General features: G+C 42.7%; 1 protein-coding gene across 2 annotated transcripts in view; it reads right to left on the bottom strand.

Annotated features, from left to right (window-relative positions):
• Positions 1–21843, bottom strand: part of gng12b (guanine nucleotide binding protein (G protein), gamma 12b) — a 69435-nt gene extending 47592 nt beyond the window's left edge. For both annotated transcript variants that reach the window (XM_071345981.1, XM_071345980.1), the window contains exon 1: positions 21511–21843. The gene's annotated coding sequence lies outside the window, so the exon portion shown is untranslated. The remainder of the gene's footprint in view (positions 1–21510) is intronic.
• Between the last annotated feature and the right edge of the window lie 219 nt (positions 21844–22062).

The following is a 22062-nucleotide window of genomic DNA, read 5'->3' as shown; positions in this document are numbered from 1 at the left end:
TATAACTCAGTATTTGAATTATTTATTTTATACAGTTATTTTTGCTCATCTTAAATCAAGGGTGTCAATCATTTCAGACCCCACTGTATATCCAAATTCCATTGTATCTCACACAGAGGGAAGAACTCTTCCTTCCTAGAACATGCGGTTACAGGTAGGGTTTGTTACTAAGTTCCTATTAGCGCTGACAAACTGCACCACCTCCCAAAGTCAACAAAACTGGGTGGACAGGGAAAGAAAATGAGGAGTGTCATCAAATCAAATCAAATTGCATTGGTCACATGCGCCGAATACAACAGGTGTAGACTTCACAGTGAAAGGCTTACTTACGACTCCATTCCCAACAGTGCAGAGTTAAAAAGTAAGACAAATATTTGCTAAATAAAAAAATAACTAGTAACAGAATAAAAACAACAAGGAGTACCAGTACCGAATCAATGTGCAGGGATACCAGTACCGAATCAATGTGCAGGGGTACCAGTACCGAATCAATGTGCAGGGGTACCAGTACCGAATCAATGTGCAGGGGTACCAGTACCGAATCAATGTGCAGGGATACCAGTACCGAATCAATGTGCAGGGGTACCAGTACCGAATCAATGTGCAGGGGTACCAGTACCGAATCAATGTGCAGAGGTACCAGTACCGAATCAATGTGCAGGGATACCAGTACCGAATCAATGTGCAGGGGTACCAGTACCGAATCAATGTGCAGGGGTACCAGTACCGAATCAATGTGCAGAGGTACCAGTACCGAATCAATGTGCAGGGGTACCAGTACCGAATCAATGTGCAGGGATACCAGTACCGAATCAATGTGCAGGGGTACAAGTACCGAATCAATGTGCAGGGGTACCAGTACCGAATCAATGTGCAGGGATACCAGTACCGAATCAATGTGCAGGGGTACCAGTACCGAATCAATGTGCAGGGGTACCAGTACCGAATCAATGTGCAGAGGTACCAGTACCGAATCAATGTGCAGGGATACCAGTACCGAATCAATGTGCAGGGGTACCAGTACCGAATCAATGTGCAGGGGTACCAGTACCGAATCAATGTGCAGAGGTACCAGTACCGAATCAATGTGCAGGGGTACCAGTACCGAATCAATGTGCAGGGATACCAGTACCGAATCAATGTGCAGGGGTACAAGTACCGAATCAATGTGCAGGGGTACCAGTACCGAAACAATGTGCAGGGGTACAAGGCAGTTGAGGTAAATGAGGTAACACAGTATGTACATGTGGGTAGGGATAAAAGTGACTAGGCAATCAGCATATATATAATAGAGTAGCAGCAGTGTATGGGAAGTGTGAAAGTGTGTCTATGTGTGTGTGTGTGTGTGTGTGGTGTCAATTTGCATGTGTGTTTGTGTGTCTGAGCGTACAGTAAGTGTGTGTGTGTGCGTGTTGGAGTGTCAGTGTAGTATGTGTCAGTGTGTGCGTAAAGTCTAGTGAGTGTACAAGGGAATCAGTGCAAAACAAATGTTTCAAAAGTGGTGATTAAAGGAGAATGTCAACCACATCACTTCCTCCTTCGGGAGACTACGCCTGTATGTCTGCTTCACCCTTGGCTAACAGGGAGCGAGTGTGGGCGGAAGGGGGGCAGGAAGTGAACCTAGAGTGCAGGAGGAGGATGGGATGCCCATATATGAGCGTAGGCTTAATGAACAGGATGGAAACACATGCCTAGGAGGGCTAGGCCATGAGTGTGTAGGACAACAATGAAATAATGTACAATACAGTAACGTATACACCACATCCTATACATAAATTCATCACTGCACACACACACACAGAGACAGAGAGAGCGCGCTCAAGTTCTCATAGCCTCACATAAACTATTCTATTCTATTTCCTCTGCCTGACACATACACTACTCCAGGATATCCTGTGCAGAACAGTATGTATTCCCATTCGTGTGAACCTTGGCATTATGGAATTGCGAGAGTTCAGAGAGGTTCACATGACTAAATCAATCGTATCAAGGGTTTGGTAACAGTAGCTTCTAAAACAGTAGATTGCAGCTGGATTCTCAAGATCATGACACCACTACTACAATATGTATGGTATGATAACCAGACAACCACTTTAACTTTATATGAGCAACACATGCCTTACTCCTTTAAAAAACAAGACAAAAGTTGTAAATGTAAACCAATTCTAACAGGAATGACAGCTGTTTCTTGTCATCTTCAAAAAACTGCAAGGAGTCAAAGGTGCTTTGGAACAGGCTTCAGTTATTGCAAGGCTGATGACTTTGAAACATCCATCAGCATTCAGGCCAAAGACATGGGTCCCCTCTTCAGTCTGTGCAGAGAGGAGAGGCAGAAAGAGGCCTGGCTAGCCCATCCAGCCTCACACCTGTCTAGTCCTCCATGCAGGAGAAAGAGCTATTGTTGAACACCTGTACTTCTACCCTCTCACTCCTCCACTGCAATTACATGGGAGGGACACTGACACAGTACACACAATGCACGCTCCCATGGGGCTAGTCACCAGGCCAGCTGTACCTGAGTGAGAACACACCTTAAGTGTTCTCCTACAGGGTCGAGCCAAGCTGCCACATGTATTCTGCATGAGAGACTGTGGTACTCCACTATCCCAGGGGTTCCCACAATGGATTCTCCTAATCCATCACCATTCAACAGACATTATCATGCAGTGTGCAACCTTCTTACATTCAATATTCTAGGTCTAACGATCAGTGACCAAGATATTGGCATTTACAGACTTGCCTTGGGTAGCCCCTTCCTGCAGTCAAATGACCAAATCACCCTGCAATGGCCTCATGGATGGAATGTTATTCATATTTTTCACAAGTTCATAAGTAATAAACATTATTTTTAAAACCCGCTGAAAATCCGGTGTTTCTATGTCAAACAGTTTTGTTATATTTCAGTCTTCCGTGGTGTATGTAAAGTGTAATATTGGAATGCAAACTCAAAACTAAATACATTTAAACTCTATATCTGACATGGTACAGGTGTCTTCTTTTTTTAAAGCTCATAACCATGTGTGTGAGGTGTATACTTTTGTTTCAAAGTAGATTTGTTTAAGACTACCAAGAAACACTCTGTCTGATCCTGATTTAGCCCACTGTAGTAAAGTTCTTTTTTAATGTGAGTGTAGAAATCCAGGTGACTTAGTACTTACTATGCTTTTATTCACACTGTTGAGCATTTCAAGATGGTAAAGAGATATACACAAATATAGAAATTAAGTAAAAGGCTTCAAATGCACTGAAAAATATGCTGTATTGAATGCATGTCATTGTTTGGCAGGTGTTTGCTGTCCAGTGTGGGGCTATGCACTGGGACCACAACATTGAAGTTCAACTACAGCCCAATACTGCCACCATGTGGATAACAAGTTGCAGCACAGCTATGGTGACAGACATACAGTAATTCTGTTTTCCACCAGTAGAGGGCAGTGCCACCTCAGAGGTGCCTTACAGGTTGACTACACCGCTCGAGCGTTGCAAAATAAATGTAGAAATCTATATTATTCAATTATTCAATTATTGCACCCACACTGCTCGCGCGTGCCAACGAGCGTCTGCCAAGGGCTAAAATAGAAGTGTCAGTTCTATTTCTGACACAGATCGCGCTGTAAATCCTGCCTCTCATCTCCTCATTGGTTTATAGAAGCAGGTACCCACGTGCCATCTCCTTATTGGTTATACCCACGTGGGTCACTGAAAGACGAACGAGGTCGGTGGCGGTAATGCACCTAATTTGTAAAATTTGCCAATCGCAATATAAAGTCAAGAGAAAAAAAAGCCTAGAAGGAGGAGAGATGAATAGAAACGAATCGGTTGACCGTTTTATGTGTGGATTAATTGTTGGAGTAGAGGACCTTGTACATTTCAGGTAAAATAGCAACTCAATGTTAATATCCCAGGACAAATTAGCTAGCAACAGCAAGCTAGCTAAATAGGACAAATTAGCTAGCAAGTGCAAGCTAGCTAGCTAAACTGCCATAAAGGTTTCATGCTTTTCGACCTGTCCCCAAATTAATGTATTTGGTTCAGAGATTGTTATGAATTGTTTTAACCTGCGTGTCGTGATCGCATTTGGTGTAGGGGGACAAAATAAATGTATGCACGATGGCGCACACGCGCCCAAACACGGTTTGGGTTCCGTGTTATGGGAGGGACGATTCTCCTGGAAAGTGATAAATAATGTTTCTAGATTGAAAAGGATAATGTAGCCTACAGCATGTAGCAGGTCTTACAAAGCCCTGAACCACAATAGGTGGTCAGAAGAAAATATAGACTTTTTTTTTGTTGAGGTCACAGGTCATTTCAATGCTAGCCTATGGGAAATACAAATAGATAGGACCAAGATTGCAGTTCCTATGGCTTCCACTAGATGTCAACAGTCTTTAGAAAGGGTTTCATGATTGTTTTTTGAAAAATGAGCAAGTAGTTGTAGTTTTTCCAAAGTGTCTCTCATTAGAAAAGTAGTCTTTTTGGCACGTGGATGAGGTGCACGCTCTTCGTTATTTATCTTCCCTATTGAACATAATATTCTCAGTCTTAAATATTATAGTTTATTTAGATATTAGAGTACCTGAGGATTAATTAGAATCATCGTTTGACTTGTTTGGACAAACTTTACCGGTAACTTTTTGGATTTGTTTGTACGCATGTTGAACGAGTGGATTACTGAGATCATTGGTGCCAACTAAACTGACTTTTTTGGATATAAAGAAGGACATTATCGAACAAAACGACCATTCATTGTGTACCTGCGACCCTTGGAATTGCAAACAGAGGAAGATCTTCAAAGGTAAGTGATTTATTTAATCGCTATTTGTGATTTTGTGATGCCTGTGCTGGTTGAAAAAGTATTTTGATGTGGGGCGCAGTCCTCAGATAATCGCATGGTATGCTTTCCCCGTAAAGCCTTTTGAAATCTGACAAAGCGGTTGGATTAACAAGAAGTTAAGCTTTTAAATGATGTATGACACTTGTATTGTCATGAATGTTTAATATCACGATTTTTGTATTTTGAATTTCGCGCTCTGCAAATTCACCGGATGTTGTCGTAGGTGACCTGCTAGCGGTTCATGCGCCCAAACAGGTTAATCTCATTGAGAACTTGTGGTCAATCCTTAAGAGGCGGGTGGACAAACAAGTTAATTGACAGCATGCCAGGGCAGATTGCAGAGGTCTTGAAAATGAAGGGTCATTGCAAATATTGACTCTTTGCATCAACTTCATGTAATTGTCAATAAAAGCCTTTGACACTTATGAAATGCTTGTAATTATACTTCACTATTCAATAGTAACATCTGACAAAAATATCTAAAGACATTGAAGCAGCAAACTTTGTGAAAATTAATATGTGTGTCATTCTCAAAACTTTTGGTCGGGACTGTACATATGAGATGAGTAATGCGAGATATGTAAACATTCTTAAACTGGCATTATTAAAGTGACTAGTGTTCCATTTATATTAAAGTGGCCAATGATATCAAGTCTGTAGGTAGGCAGCCGCCTCTCTGTGCTAGTGGTGGCTGTTTAACAGTCTGATGGCTTTGAGATAGAAGCTGTTTTTCAATCTCTCTGTCCCAGCTTTGATGCACCTGTACTGACCTCGCCTTCTGGATGGAAGCAGGGTGAACAGGTAGTGGCTTGGGTGGTTATTGTCTTTGATGATCTTTTTGGCCTTCCTGTGACATCGGGTGTTGTAGGTGTCCTGGAGGGCAGGTAGTTTGCCCCCGGTGATGTGTTGTGCAGACCGCACCACCCTCTCGAGAGCCCTGCGGTTGTGGGCAGTGCAGTTGCCGTACCAGGCGGTGACACAGCCCGACAGGATGCTCTCAATTGTGCACCTGTAAAAGTTTGTGAGGATTTCCGGTGACAAGCCACATTTTTTCATCCTCCTGTGGTTGAAGAGGCGCTGTTGCGCCTTCTTCACCACACTGTCTGTGTGGGTGGACCATTTTAGTTTGTCCGTGATATGTACCCAGAGGAACTTCAAACTTTCCACCTTCTCCACTGCTGTCCCGTCGATGTGGATAGGGGGGTGCTCCAATTGCTGTTCCCTGAAGTCCATGATCATCTCTGTTGTTTTGTGGACATTGAGTGAGAGGTTATTTTCCTGACACCACACTCCGAGGCCCCTCACCTCCTCCCTGTAGGCTGTTGGTAATCAAGCCTACCATTGTAGTGCAAATTTGATGAGTTGGAGGCGTGCATGGCCACACAGTCATGGGTGAACAAGGAGTACAGGAGAGGGCTGAGAACGCACCATTGTGGGGCCCCAGTGTTGAGGATCAGCGGAGTTGAGATGTTGTTTACTACCTTCACCACCTGGGGGCAGCCCGTCAGGAAGTCCAGGACCCAGTTGACCAGTGCGGGGTCGAGACCCAGGGTTTCAAGCTTAATGATGAGTTTGGAGGGTACTATGGTGTTGAGTGCTGAGCTGTAGTCAATGAACAGCGTTCTTAAATAGGTATTCCTCTTGTCCAGATGGGATAGGGCAGTGTGCAGTGTGTTGGCGATCGCATCGTCTGTGGACCTATTGGGGCGGTAAGCAATTTGGAGTGGGTCTAGGGTGACAGGTAGGGTGGAGGTGAAGCATGTGGGGACAGCAGACTGGGAAAGAGATTGATTGAATATGTACCGAATCACACCAGCTAGCTGGTCTGTGCATGCTCTGAGGATGCGGCTAGGGATACCGTCTGGGCCGGCAGCCTTGCGAGGGTTAACACGTTTAAGGTCTGGGGAGTTTCCTGGCCATGGACCCAAAATATCGATGTTTTGTTCCCCGAGCCACTTAGTTATCACTTTTGCCTTAATGCAAGGTGCTCCATCATGCTGGAAAAGACATTGTTCGTCACCAAACTGTTCCTGGATGGTTGGGAGAAGTTGCTCTCGGAAAATGTGTTGGTACCATTCTTTATTCATGGCTGTGTTCTTAGGCAAAATTGTGAGTGAGCCCACTCCCTTGGCTGAGAAGCAACCCCACACATGAATGGTCTCAGGATGCTTTACTGTTGGCATGACACAGGACTGATGGTATAGCGCTCACCTTGTCTTCTCCGGACAAGCTTTTTTCCGGATGCCCCAAACAATCGGAAAGGGGATTCATCAGAGAAAATGACTTTACCCCAGTCCTCAGCAGTCCAATCCCTGTACCTTTTGCAGAATATCTGTCTGTCCCTGATTTTTTTCCTGGAGAGAAGTGGCTTCTTTGCTGCCCTTCTTGACACCAGGCCATCCTCTAAAAGTCTTCGCCTCACTGTGCGTGCAGATGCACTTTCTTGGGCACCCAGAAGCCTTCACAACAATTGAACCGCTCTATTTGAAGTTCTTGATGATCCGATAAATGGTTGATTTAGGTGCAATCTTACTGGCAGCAATATCCTTGCCTGTGAAGCCCTTTTTGTGCAATGCAATGATGACGGCACGTGTTTCCTTGCAGGTAACCATGGTTGACAGAGGAAGAACAATGATTCCAAGCACCACCCTCCTTTTTAAGCTTCCAGTCTGTTATTCGAACTCAATCAGCATGACAGAGTGATCTCCAGCCTTGTCCTCGTCAACACTCACACCTGTGTTAACGAGAGAATCACTGACATGATGTCAGCTGGTCCTTTTGTGGCAGGGCTGAAATGTAGTGGAAATGTTTTGGGGGGATTCAGTTAATTTGCATGGCAAAGAGGGACTTTGCAATTAATTGCAATTCATCTGATCACTCTTCATAACATTCTGGAGTATATGCAAATTGCCATTATACAAACTGAGGCAGCAGACTTGGTGAAAATTAATTTTTGTGTAATTCTCAAAACTTTTGGCCACGACTGTATATACTGTATACTGTATCCTTTACTATCTATTCTTTACTATCTATTGCATCTTAGCCGCCCTGTCACTGCTCACCCATATATTTTATACTTATTTAGTCTCCTCCCATTCCTTGACTAGATTGTGTGTATTACGTTTTGTTGTGGAATTTGAAAGAAATAGAAAGAAATAGATTACATTCATATCCTGTGTAACTTGTGATGATGACCCATGTCATCATCAGAGTCAAGAGAGTAGCATAGGCTGTCTCATCCTGTTTGAAGTACAGTAAACAATGACTGGTGACCACACAATTTCGGGTGGAGTCATCCTCAGCTTCAACTTGCCAGTCATTCAGAGTCTATCATTCTTCAACACATTCCAGTGAAACCAGTCAGACCAACGTCTGTTTCAGAGCTGATCCCAGATTTATCTGTAGTGTTGTGTGTGTATGCTCTCTGAATCAACACAACACTTTCCTCTTATCTATAGCCCGGAGGATCTTGTTACAGTGGAGGACATATATGGCACTCTCCATACTGAGCAAATGAAACAATGTCACTCACTTTTGAACAGTCAATGATGACAAGAGGAGCTGGGGAGAGTCTGGTGGGCCAACTGGACCATCTAAGATCTATAAGCTAAACCCATAAAACAATCAGAACAGTTATTGGGTGTTATTGGGTGCATAGGACAATTTTTGGTCCTCATTGATCTCCCATAGGTTTAGTGCAATCTCCCACGGTTCCAAAAGAGTTATTCGGCTGTCCCAATAGGGGAACCCTTTTTGGTTCCAGGTAGAACTCTTTTGGGTTCCATGTAGAACCCTCTGTGGAAAGGGTTTTATATGGAACCCAAAATAGTTTGACCTGGAACCAAAAAGGGTTCCCCTTTTTTCTCCTATGGGGACAACTGAAGAACCCTTTTAGGTTCTGGATATAAGCTTTTTTTCTTAGTGTGGGTGCAGTAAGCCTGCTGTCATTCAGTGTTTAGCACTTTGGGTCCATCTGAGCTGAAATGGCTTAAATATTCAGGACTTAATGGCCATAAATGGAGCAATTTGTTTCGGGCAAACATCTACCAACATTTTGAGTAAACCGTAACAGACAGAGCAAATCAAGAATTCAGCATCAGGGAGGTATTTTGTTTAATGGGTCAAAGATAGGTCAGTTAGTTGGAGCGGGCTACAGCAACGGAGCAACAGACATAGCAAAGCAAGTATTCAGTATCAGAGGCATTGTTTTGTTTTATGGGTCACTGGGAAGGAAAGTCCCAAAACACAGGAGAAAAAGACAAGAGTAGCCTAGTCCCTTCTGGAATGGTTACAGTTACAGTCAGAGGAGCCTTTGAGCACGTGCGTGCGTGTTTGTGTGTAAAATGCCACCAAGCTACTTCTCTAAAGGGCTGGGGCCATTTGTGGGTTTCTGGATCACTAGGAAGCGGGCAGGAAACTCGTCATGGAGACCAGAGAGAGCGCCACTCCAGATGAAACGTTTAAACAAAATAACAGGTCATAAAGTGTAATGGCTAGCAACGTTCAAATACTACACTATTATTTTACTTCAGTGATTCAAATATGATGATAGGCCACACTTTTGGTGTCTCTAGAAGGCTTGAAACTAAAATAAACTCTTCATGATAACGACAAAGTTTACATTTTCATTCCTTGTATCAACTTGAAAGGGGGAAAAAAGTAATGAATAATAAAGGGAATAATAGGGTGCCATTTGGGATGCAGGCATGGTGTTGTTCTTTCTGAATATTCCAAGAAGGACACATTATCTACCAGTAATTCATAAATATTTAGGTTCCCATATGGCAATAGAGCCCCACAGTGGAGGTGTCATAATACCCATAAAACCTAGCGGTCAAACAGGGAAATGGTTCCAATCGTTTTTGCACCATTCATTTTCCCCATAGGGGATTTTAGAAACACTTAAAATAAGGGCTGTGTTTTGTGTAGGCTTACCCTGGCATGACGTTTTGATAACCATGCAAATCTCTCTCGGACAAGGTGACTTTTAGCAATATATTTCAGCTCTATTTACTCTCAGATTCAAACATGCTAATTAGCGTCATGGAAGACTACAAATAAATCCCTGCAAGCTCCTGCTCGTCATCTCTAGCTGACACTTTTGCTAACAGGTATTAGGTCAATTTAAAACCTGCACAAGACAGTTCACAGAATTGTTTATTTAAAAAGCCATTTTACCAATTTATTAATTACAAAATGTAGCTAACATTAGATAGTTAATCCAGAGATCCATACCTTTGCCTCGATTCAGCAATCTCATCCAGATCATCATGGCATTTGTAGCTCTTTTTAACAGCCACATTAGCGTTTCATTTTTGGGGGGTAAATACAGGCGAATATATTGCTAAAAGTCACCTTGTCCTAGAGAGATTTACACGGTTATCAAAACGTAAGCATATCTGTACCAATCATAGACATCTACTGTACTGAACTGTGCTCTACTGTGCTCTACTGTGCTCTACTGTGCTCTACTGTGCTCTACTGTGCTCTACTGCAACTACTGTGCTGAACTGTGCTGTACTGTGCTCTACTGTGCTCTACTGTGCTCTACTGTGCTCTACTGTGCTCTACTGTGCTCTACTGTGCTCTACTGTGCTCTACTGTGCTCTACTGTGCTCTACTGTGCTCTACTGTGCTCTACTGTGCTCTACTGTGCTCTACTGTGCTCTACTGCAACTACGGTTTGTGACTACTATGATTTCCCGTTGTGGCCAATTCAATTGCAGTCATTCTGTTACTGATTTTTCGGTCACTCTGTTTCTGATTTTGTAACAGAGTGATGCGTTTTAATCACTTAATAATTCATAAACACAATTGTTATCAGTAAAAACACTATAACTCATTGTTAGGTCTACCTTTACTTGTTACTTCTGTGAACTTCCTCATGAGGGAGAGAAATTAGAAAATATCTGAAACATATGTGGGTTTTTGGTAACAGAATGACAAGACACTAGGCAGTGTTTTTTTAACTTACAAAAGGCAAATCATTTCTGCAAAACCAAATATAAATATTGATATTAGTTGCCTTTACTTCAACATGATTGGGTTTTTATGTATGATGTATTTCTAAGACCTTTTAAGACTTTTTCTAGTAGATGTTTTTTAAGACCCCTTTTCCATCTGTGTGACCAGAAATCAAAGCCGTAGCTTATTCCATTTTTAGAATGGAAAATAGTTGAAAAATGTATGTATGCCTTCATTTCCCAAAAATATAGACTCTTAGCTTTCATTTGACACCAAATGTTATATGCTCCTATAAATGTAACATTTTTGTGCTTATGGGTCCTTTTACATAGAAATGACCAGTAACAACATGCATTATGCCAACCCAATACAATCCAACCATGGTAACCTAGGAACAACAGGCGTAGACTAACAGTGAAATGCTTACGGGCCCTTCCCAACAATGCAGAGAGAAAGAAAATAGAGAAATAATAGAAAAGAAAAACACATAATAAAGTAATAATAGATACACAATGAGTAATGATAACTTGGCTTTATACAAGAGGTACCAGTACAAGTTGATGTGCAAGGGTACGAGGAAATTGAGGTAGAACATGAACAAATATTATGTACTTGTAACGCTCGTCGTAATCCTCCTCGTCTGAGGAGGATAAGTTAGAAGGATCGGAGGACCAAAACGCAGCGTGGTATGTATCCATATTTATTAGAATACTTTTCTAGACGAACAAAACAATAAACAAAACGAAACCAACGACGCTAACAGTCCTGAACATGTGAACAAATGAAAAACAATGAACGCACGAACAGGAACAATCACCCACAAACAAACAGTGAGAACAGCCTACCTAAATATGGTTCCCAATCAGAGACAATGTAAAACACCTGCCTCTGATTGAGAACCATATCAGGCAAATCAGACAACCCTAAACCAAACATAGAAACACATAACATAGAATGCCCACCCAGCTCACGTCCTGACCAACTAAACAAAGACTGAACAAAGGAAATAAGGTCAGGAACGTGACAGTACTGTAGTTCTTAGACTCAATCGATGTATGTATTTTATTGTAAGATGTAAAGATATTTTAATACCCACTGTGTCTGGCAGTTGCTAAGCAACCTGTTACTTCCCTTTGCTATGGCTTCTCCAGTCTTTAGTGTGCATCCAAAATAGCACCCTTTCCCTTTATAGTGCAATAAAAGTAGTGTAATATACAGGAAATAAGGTGCCATTTAAGACGCACCCTTAGCTCAGCTATTGTGGCCACCACCACGCATCCACGTAAACAGCAGCATCACCATGGCACTGGCCAGTGCCCACTGGATTCTCTGCTCTGACACGTAACAGACTTGTAAAAAACACGCAACAAGCTGTCTGTCTACTCTTGTAGTGACTGTCTGCTTCCCAAATGGCCCCCTATTCCCTATAGTGCATAACTTTTGACCAGAACCCAAAAGGCTCTACGTAGTGCACTGTGTACGGAATAGGGTACCATTTGAGATACAGCCTGAGGGTGAGTAGCATTTGGCCTAGAGATGTGTTATTAAGAGTAAGTGGCTTGCATAATACTATTTATCCAGAGCTTCATCTTTCCCACTGACCAGCTCCAATGTCACCAAGGCCTGCTCTGCTCTCAGGTGAGAACTAGTGCATGGGTGTGGCCCCTCTAAGGTTAGCTCGAGATATCTAAGAGCTGGTGTCCCGGACACCATTTAAGCCTAGTCCTAGACTAAAAAGGATTGGGGTGCTTGGGGGGGCAACCTCTTCCTGTGGTCCTGTGTGGCTCAGGTGGTAAGAGCATGGTCCTAGCAACACCAGGGTCGTAGGTTCAATTCCCATGGGGAATGTATGCACTCACTACAAGTCAGTCAGTCAAGGCCCCTACAGGTAAGCACTAATGACTCATGGGACGAAGTGAATAGGGAAAGGAGTAGTAGGAGTTAGTTAAAGAGTAAATTGTGGTGTTCTTTATTAGAGACGCACGTAGGAAACAGACTGAATGTATATAATATAACTGTGGCTGTGTGTCTGCCCAATACATTGGTCGGCAGGAGGCTGGGTCCTGGATGACGTTAGGGGAGAGGCGGGAGAGCTAGCGCAAGCACACACAAAGCAGGAGTCTATAAATACCCCATCACAACTGTGTGACAACAGCTTCCACACCGTCTGTGGTTCACAACAAGGCTCTCTGTCTGACATCGTATTGTCTGGAGGTGACCTAGCTAATGTTGAGCACTGTCAGCTACAGTACAGTACTATAGTTCAGCCATTAGTCTGCATTTACAACACACCCATGACCCTGTATTCAAAACACACCCTAGATAGTCCTGATTGACCTTCACTTAGAAGGGACCAGGATGTATGTCTGCCTCTACAGGGGAGTGACACAAGGACATCCAACAAGCAAGTGCAGAGGCTGCAGAACTGGACTGTTCTGCTTCAGCAGCTCCACCACTGCTGTCTGCAGACCACAGATGAACACATAGCACATGGACACACACACACAGTGTTTTCCATAAGCACCGGCCGTCGGCCAAATAGCCGATAACAGACTCATTGTTAGCCGGGTACTTTTTCCACTTCATTAATTAACTAGGCTTCTATTCAATTTTAACGTTTCAATTCGTTAGTCAGAAAAGTCTGTATAGCTTTCTACCGATTTTCACGGAGGGAGAGCAGGATGCTTCTTCATCGTCTCCTGTAAGTGAATTTACATGTCCCATGTAATGTACGTGGGGACAATGAGTTGAAATCTACTTAATTATTGTTTTGTGGCACATTCAATTATTTTCTTTCGCCTGTTTCATAGGTTCTACTATAGCCAGCCACGGAGTCGGGAGCATAGGCTATTTACTGTTCTTTGATTGATGACCGAACAGGAAGTGATGACTAGTTTATAAAAGGTGTCAAACTGACTGAATAAAGTTCATCTCCTATTCATAAATCATACAACGTAGATATGTCCATGGTATTGCATCAGGACAAGTAAACCAAAGATCTTGTTGTATTTTCCTAGGATTCAAAGGTGTCCACAGCAGCAGAGCAAGAAAACATCATTGTGGCAATTCATGTTAACCCGCGCAAGGCTGCAGGCCCAGTCGGCATTCCCAGCTGCGTCCTCAGAGCATGCGCAGACCAGCTGGCTGGTGTGTTTACGGACATATTCAATCAACCTTATCCCAGGCTGCTGTTCCCACATGCTTCAATAGGGCCACCATTGTTCCTGTTCCCAAGAAAGCTAAGGTAACTGAGCTAAACGACTACCGCCCCGTAGCACTCACTTCCGTCATCATGAAGTGCTTTGAGAGACTAGACAAGGACCATATCACCTCCACCCTACCTGACACCCTAGACCCACTCCAATTTGCTTACCGCCCCAATAGGTCCACAGACGACGCAATCGCAACCACACTGCACACTGCCCTAACCCATCTGGACAAGAGGAATACCTATGTGAGAATGCTGTTCATCGACTACAGCTCAGCATTTAACACCATAGTATCCTCCAAACTCGTCATCAAGCTCGAGACCCTGGGTCTCGACCCCGCCCTGTGCAACTGGGTGCTGGACTTCCTGACGGGCCGCCCCCAGGTGGTGAGGGTAGGTAACAACATCTCCACCCCGCTTATCCTCAACACTGGGGCCCCACAAGGGTACGTTCTGAGCCCTCTCCTGTACTCCCTGTTCACCCACGACTGCGTGGCCATGCACGCCTCCAACTCAATCATCAAGTTTGCAGACGACACTACAGTGGTAGGCTTGACTACCAACAACGACGAGACGGCCTACAGGGAGGAGGTGAGGGCCCTCAGAGTGCGGTGTCAGGAAAAGAACCTCACATTCAAAGTCAACAAAACAAAGGAGATGATTGTGGACTTCAGGAAACAGCAGAGGGAGCACCCCCCTATCCACATCGACGGGACAGTAGTGGAGAGGGTAGTAAGTTTTAAGTTCCTTGGCGTACACATCATGGACAAACTGAATTGGTCCACCCACACAGACAGCGTGGTGAAGAAGGCGCAGCAGCGCCTATTCAACCTCAGGAGGCTGAAGAAATTCGGCTTGTCACCAAAAGCACTCAAACTTTTACAGATGCACAATCGAGAGCATCCTGTCGGGCTGTATCACCGCCTGGTACGGCAACTGCTCCGCCCACAAGCGTAAGGCTCTCCAGAGGGTAGTGAGGTGATGCACAACGCATCACTGGGGGCAAACTACCTGCCCTCCATGACACCTACACCACCCGATGTCACAGGAAGGACAAAAAGATAATCAAGGACAACAACCACCCGAGCCACTGCCTGTTCATCCCGCTATCATCCAGAAGGCGAGGTCAGTACAGGTGCATCAAAGCAGGGACCGAGAGACTGAAAAACAGCTTCTATCTCAAGGCCATCAGACTGTTAAACAGCCACCACTAACATTGAGTGGCTGCTGCCAACATACTGACTCAACTCCAGCCACTTTAATAATGGAAAAATGTATGTAAAAAATGTATCACTAGCCACTTTAAACAATGCCACTTAATATAATGTTTACATACCCTACATTACTCATCTCATATGTATATACTGTACTCTATACCATCTACTGCATCTTGCCATCTTTATGTAATACATGTATCACTAGCCACTTTAAACAATGCCACTGTTATATGTTTACATACCCTACATTACTCATCTCATATGTATATACTGTACTCTATACCATCTACTGCATCTTGCCTATGCCGTTCTGTACCATCACTCATTCATATATTTTTATGTACATATTCTTCATCCCTTTACACTTGTGTGTATAAGGTAGTTGGTGTGAAATTGTTTTGTTAGATTACTCGTTGGTTATTACTGCATTGTCGGAACTAGAAGCACAAGCATTTCGCTACACTCGCATTAACATCTGCTAACCATGTGTATGTGAGAAATCAAATTTGATTTGATTTGATTTCATATATGTTGCAGTACAACTGTAAATATGACTTTAATTAAGATAGCCTTTTTTTAACAATAACCTTACTTAGTCCTGATCATATAGGCCTAGGCCTAAACAATATCCAAAACAACTAACAGCACACTGAATTGATACATTTTCAGTCATTTTAATTGTAAAGTCATGTCTTTCTATACCACAACTCATTTTACCAATCTGGGAGGTAAAGTCATTAAAGTATTCAATAATGTAGCTGTGTATTTCAGCTGGAATCAAGGCATTAGAATGTACCAGAGGCCACCAAAATAGAGCTTGTTCTGCAAAACACATATTGTGGGGGGCATGCCCCCTCAGACAGGAACTCCCTGGCTGGCAACTTTTTCTATTTGGCTGGCTACTCCATGTACTTACAAAAAGCACTGCACACAACACACACACACACACACACACACACACAAACAACACACACACACACACACACATACAAACAACACACACTCCTTTGCGTCCAGTCAACAGTGTGGCCCGAACACTTGTCTGTTTTAGTTTTGGAGAACTGGGGGGGGGGGGGGGGGGGGGCAAGTGCAAAGTCAGAGATGAAGAAGGAGAACAGATGCCCTGATTGGCATTTGTTTGTTTTTAGACACGATTGTGTGTGTAATTCATTCTGTACAGTAATCACAAGATCAAGAAATGCTTGTGGGAGTGCCTTTAAAGGGTGAAGAATCATGTACTGTTATTATGATGCAGTATGACCTGCCACTATTGGGTTGAACAGGTTTGGGCATACAGAGCGGCAGGGCTTGGAATTATAATAAAGCTCATTCATTGACTCAGACACAACAGAATGGCACTCCAACAACAGCACCAGATTGGCCCCCAACTTCACACTGATGTCAGCTTCCAAAAAGAACTTCCTTCCATCACCCCACCTCCCCACCTCACCCCACACACACAGTCACACACACACACCACTCCAAGTGGACTAGTCTCTTTAAATACCATTCATTCATGGGAACAGAAAGCGATTTTCACCTGTGTTCCACTAGGGAGCCCAACGTAGGTGTCACGTCTACTCCCGCTCCCCGGCGCTCGACATCGCCGTTCTACTAACCACCGGTCCTGGCAACCCATCTTTACGCACATTTGCGACTCATCATCAGTCACACCTGAACTTCATTACTCCCTGATTACTTACCCTTTATATAGCACTCTTTTATTATCAAACAGTATTGGTTATGTTTTCTTGTCAGACATTTCTTTTGTTTTGTATCGTTCTATGTTCGTTAATATTAAACTCACTAACTGCACCTGTTCCCTGACTCCCTGCGTCGACGTTACAGTAGGGATGTAACGGTAATGGAATTTTGGATGATGGTAATTGGTCAGCCAAATGACCGGGGTCTCCATAATAACCGTTCAAATAGCAAATACATTATGGCATAATGGGTGGACTGGTGGCCATTGCGAGTGTACCCATAGGAGCGAAGCAGGAAGTAAAACCAGGAAGTGTACCCATCAATATGTGCTGTGATTTGTTGATTCAACTCAACTGACGTTGCAAAAAATAGACTCCATTGCATGAGCCACATCAGATAACATCATTTGAATGAACATGCTACATTACGATGGTCAATATTGCATCACAATACCAGGCAGACATTGCGAGTGTACGCATGAGTTTATCAGTCAAATTTCCAGGGTTAGAGTTTCTAAGCCCATTTTCATCCTTTGCTACAACACTTTGCTTGTTCCAGCAAGGGGCAACAAAGTTTCATCACGTTGTTAAGAGTCAATGTTATCGCAGAAACGGACTCAACCGCACAAACACCCGGCTGTCCTGTCTTCAGTCAGCTGTTCGTTCCACACACACACACACACACACACACACACACACACACACACACACACACACACACACACACACACACACACACACACACACACACACACACACACACACACACACACACACACACACACACACACACAACACAACGCGCACACAAACAACACACACGACATACACACACGTGTGTACATGTCGTGCGTGTTGTTCTTGTGTGTGTTGTGTGTGTACCTGTGTGCGTGCGTGTGTGTGTGTGTATCTGTTGGTGTGAATGAATGGGAGACGCCCTGCTAACCCAATGATACAGATGAGGAGTGGCATGGAGGCTTTTAATTCCATCTACGCTGCTCAGTTGTCCAGGCAACGCTACCTATGATGTCATCATTCCGCCCCATTCCGGATAAAAGAGCTACGCTTTCGGAGCCCCAGGGGGAAAAGGTGAAATTGTCCGTTTTAACCCTGTTTTGGTTGCTTCCTGCTATTACAAGCTGTTTGTCATTCCTCTGTGATTCAGCAGGTTTAATCACATATTACTGACTGTAACGTCTCATAAATCACTAAACCTTTCCTCAAGTTGGATCGACAATAATCCCTAAAACCCATCAACAGGTAGACCTACATATTCAGTGGACATTAGTTCAAATAAGCTTTAGAATTTAGTGTTATTGTTATAGTCAGTGTTCAGTATGTCTGGCTGGTTGTTCCATACACTGAACTTTCTAACCACTGTAGGCCCACACAACGGCAGGGCACAGCATAATCTCTTATCTGGCTGCTTGAGGAACTCAAAACTCTTTCAGAGACTGAGAGTAAAAACAACACAGCCAAAGGAACAGTTGAGTTCACAAACAAACTAATGACACAGTGGGGTCTGACTGGGTTGTTGAGACACAACAAAAAGACCACTGAAATCTGGATGCCCTGCTGGGACTGGCTGCGATTCAAATGCTCAACTGGGGCCACCCATAAAGGAATACAGACAAACCTATAGGCTTTCCTCAACTTGCATGCAGATATATACAGTGTTTACAACATAACCCAATTCCAAAGGGCAACGATGTTTGAAATAACATCATTACAACCAGTTTACGAACATTTCAGACAGTTTTGCCCTATGGGATGCAGTTTGGCATAGGAGCTGGAGTAGCCTAGTGCAAAGGCATCACTGTAGATCATGCTTTAAAATACAATAACCTGTGAGGAGTCTGTCTATGATGAGGCTGGTTAAGTAGAAACCACTCAAAAATGTATCATTCTAACATTCTGCATGCCCAGCCTTTTGGTGTTGAACAGAGTGCTGCCTTGAGTCACAGCGTCAGAATAACTTCATCACTTTGATACACACATACACAGTGGTGTAAAGTACTTAAGTAAAAATACATTAAAGTACTACTTAAGTCATTTCTGGGCGTATCTGTACTTTACTATTTATATTTTTGACTACTTTTACTTCCCTACATTCCTAAAGAAAACAATGTATGTTTTTCTCCATACATTTTTCATGACACCCAAAAGTACTCATTACATTTTGAATGCTTTGCAGGAAAATGGTCCAATTCACGCACTTATCAAGAGAACACCCCTAGTCATCTCTACTGCCTCTGATCTGGCGGACTCACTAAACATGAAGGCTTCGTTTTTTTTATTATGTGTGAGTGTTGGAAAGTGCCCCTGGCTATGCTTACATTTTTTAAACAAGAAAATTGTGCCATCTGGTTTGCTTAATATAAGGAATTTTAAATGATTTATACTTTTACTTTTGATACTTCAGTATATTTTAGTGATTATCTATACTTTTGAACAGAGCCCTAATGCACTAGCCTATATAGGGAATAGGGATCTATTTGGGATGCAGTTTTTGAATCAGTTTGAAGTTCCTGTGATTCTGACAGGTTTTAGTTCCCCCTGCCTTAATCTGGTTTGATGATTCAGTTAACATGGCATGGATTAACAGAGATCAAACTACACATAAGGGATAACAAGGGGATGATTGTGCTAACTGTTCTTTTCCTTAATTCTCTGCCCCCATGCCCCTCTCCCACTCTTCTATTCGTCAACACCAGTTACACTGGCAAGCCACAGCTATTGGTTTAATATGAGGAGGAACATCCTTTGTTTGGTTTTGTCTGTCAACCAACCCTTGTTAGAACCTATCAGAGTCATGAACTTTGTGTGTGTGTGCAGTGGTGGAAAAAGTACCCAATTGTCATACCTGAGGAAAAGTAAAGATATCTAAATAGAAAATGACTCAAGTAAAAGTGAAAGTCACCCAGTAAAATACTACTTGAGTAAAAGTCTAAAAGTATTTGGTTTTAAATATACTTAAGTATCAAAATAAGTGCATTACATAATAGGGTGCCATTTGGGACACAAAGCCACAGGTGGTTACTCCACTTCTCGCCTGACCTTTTGATTCACCTTAAATGATCTACAGCAGTGGTTTCTAATATAATTACATTATATTTCTACATTCAAAAATCTTGCATGGCATGAACAGGCTCAGACCTTTTGAAGGTGAAAGAAGATATTAATTTCTGGTACATGTACTGTAAGTCTAGTGGGCAAAGAACACCGACACACTAATAATGGTGAATCTTCATCAGGCCTTTCAGACAGACATCATTCTGAACCAAGGTTACTGCTTTCAAGTCAACTTTGGCAACACTAGGAAACAGTTAAAGAAGATGTGCTATTCTTGTTAATTCCATTACAGGTCATCTTATAAAGTCTTGGACATGACAGTGCAGGTGTCTGAACTGGTCACAGTACCTTACAGGCTCAACCAGACCAGACTGGTGAAACAGCATTCATACACTCTCAGAAAAAAGGGTTCCAAAACAGCTCTTCGGCTGTCCCCATAGGATAACCCTTTTAAGTTACAGGTAGAACCATTTTTTGTTCCACGTAGAACCCTCTATGGAAAGGGTTCTACATGGAACCCAAAAGATTTCTACCTGGAATCAAAAAGGGTTCTACCTGGAACCAAAATGGGTTCTTCAAAGGGTTATCCTATGGAGAGAGCCAAAGAACCCTTTAAGGTTCGAGATACAGCACCTTTTTTTCTAAGAAGTTATGATCACTTCCTGAGAAGATGAAGATCTATATTTACCATTTACCAGAGATGAAAAAAAAATATCTAGATTTATAATTTAGCAGAGATGAAAAAAATATCTAGATTTACCATTTAGCAGAGATGAAAAAATATCTAGATTTACCATTTAGCAGAGATGAAAAAAAGATCTAGATTTACCATTTAGCAGAGAGGGAAAAAAACTAGATTTACCATTTAGCAGAGATGGAAAAAAAATCTTAAAACATTGAACACAGAGCAAGTTCCAGATTTGTCCATTTATCCTTGCACTGTCTCTGGAACTACACATCAACGGTCACAAGTTCAGACTCATCACATTTATTCAAAAAAGGCTGATATCCGCAGTGTGTGCTGACCCTCAAGGCACCACACACAAACATAAGGTAGAGATGGGCCATACATTGATTTATTATTAAAGATTATTATTGGTGTTTTATTCAACCCAAGACATGTGTGGGTCTGAGTTTCTCTGTAGAAGACAGCATAAAGGATAACATCAAGTTGTTCTATCCAACAGCAAAAACTCCATTACTATGCAATTACAAAAACATGTATATATTAGAAGAACATATACTATGCTGGCGCTGGAGTAAAACAGTGATGCTACACATTTGCTTAAACCCACATGGGATAAGAGACTGACCATATGGCAAGACAACGGCATCACGCAGGCAGGCGTGAGAGAAACCCGACGTGTAACAAAAAGGCAGGTATCCTAATCCTACACATCCATACCAACTATAATCTGTAGAAGTTTAGTTACATGTGCTCTTAACGCCAATATAATTAGAATGATGTATATTCTGTTCTCATTAATCTAACCCCGATAGCTCTGCACTCACCTGCTTTATGGCTGGCCTCTGTTACAAACGCAAAATCTTAAACAAAATCTTAATCTCTAGGGCTGCACAATTTTCGAAAAATCTGTTTTCATTGCCTCTTGGAATCGATAAAGTATCTTGAAGTCCGCTGAAATCGAGCCGTCGTGCTTTTCTTGGGTATAAAGTAATTAATATATTTTTTAATTAACATAAACCTACTGTTATGACCGACTAGTTCGACTTTTAGCCAACCGCGATTCCGTTGAGCTGCACGGCTGAGTGACAGACAGAAAGGAGGAACGACCTTTTTTCTCTCTGGTCTGTCTGAATACATGGAATGGTGGGAACGCTGGTTGGAGGGAGGACTGGAATTGTGCAATTTATCTCCACGTCTCCTTCTTTATATACAGGGCGCCCTCTGCCTGTGAGCCTGCCCCCCTGACTGTTCCTCAATCTCATAGCTACTGTATTAGGCTTATCGATGTGAATATTGATGTGTGTATTCGGAAAGTATTCAGACCTCTTTACTTTTTCCACAATTTGTTATGTTACAGCCAAATTCAAAAATGTATG

This window comes from Salvelinus alpinus, chromosome 16 (assembly GCF_045679555.1).
Source record: "Salvelinus alpinus chromosome 16, SLU_Salpinus.1, whole genome shotgun sequence".
Lineage (NCBI taxonomy): Eukaryota > Metazoa > Chordata > Actinopteri > Salmoniformes > Salmonidae > Salvelinus > Salvelinus alpinus.
Note: the sequence above shows the minus strand (reverse complement) of the source record. Positions and strands in the feature narration are given on the sequence as shown.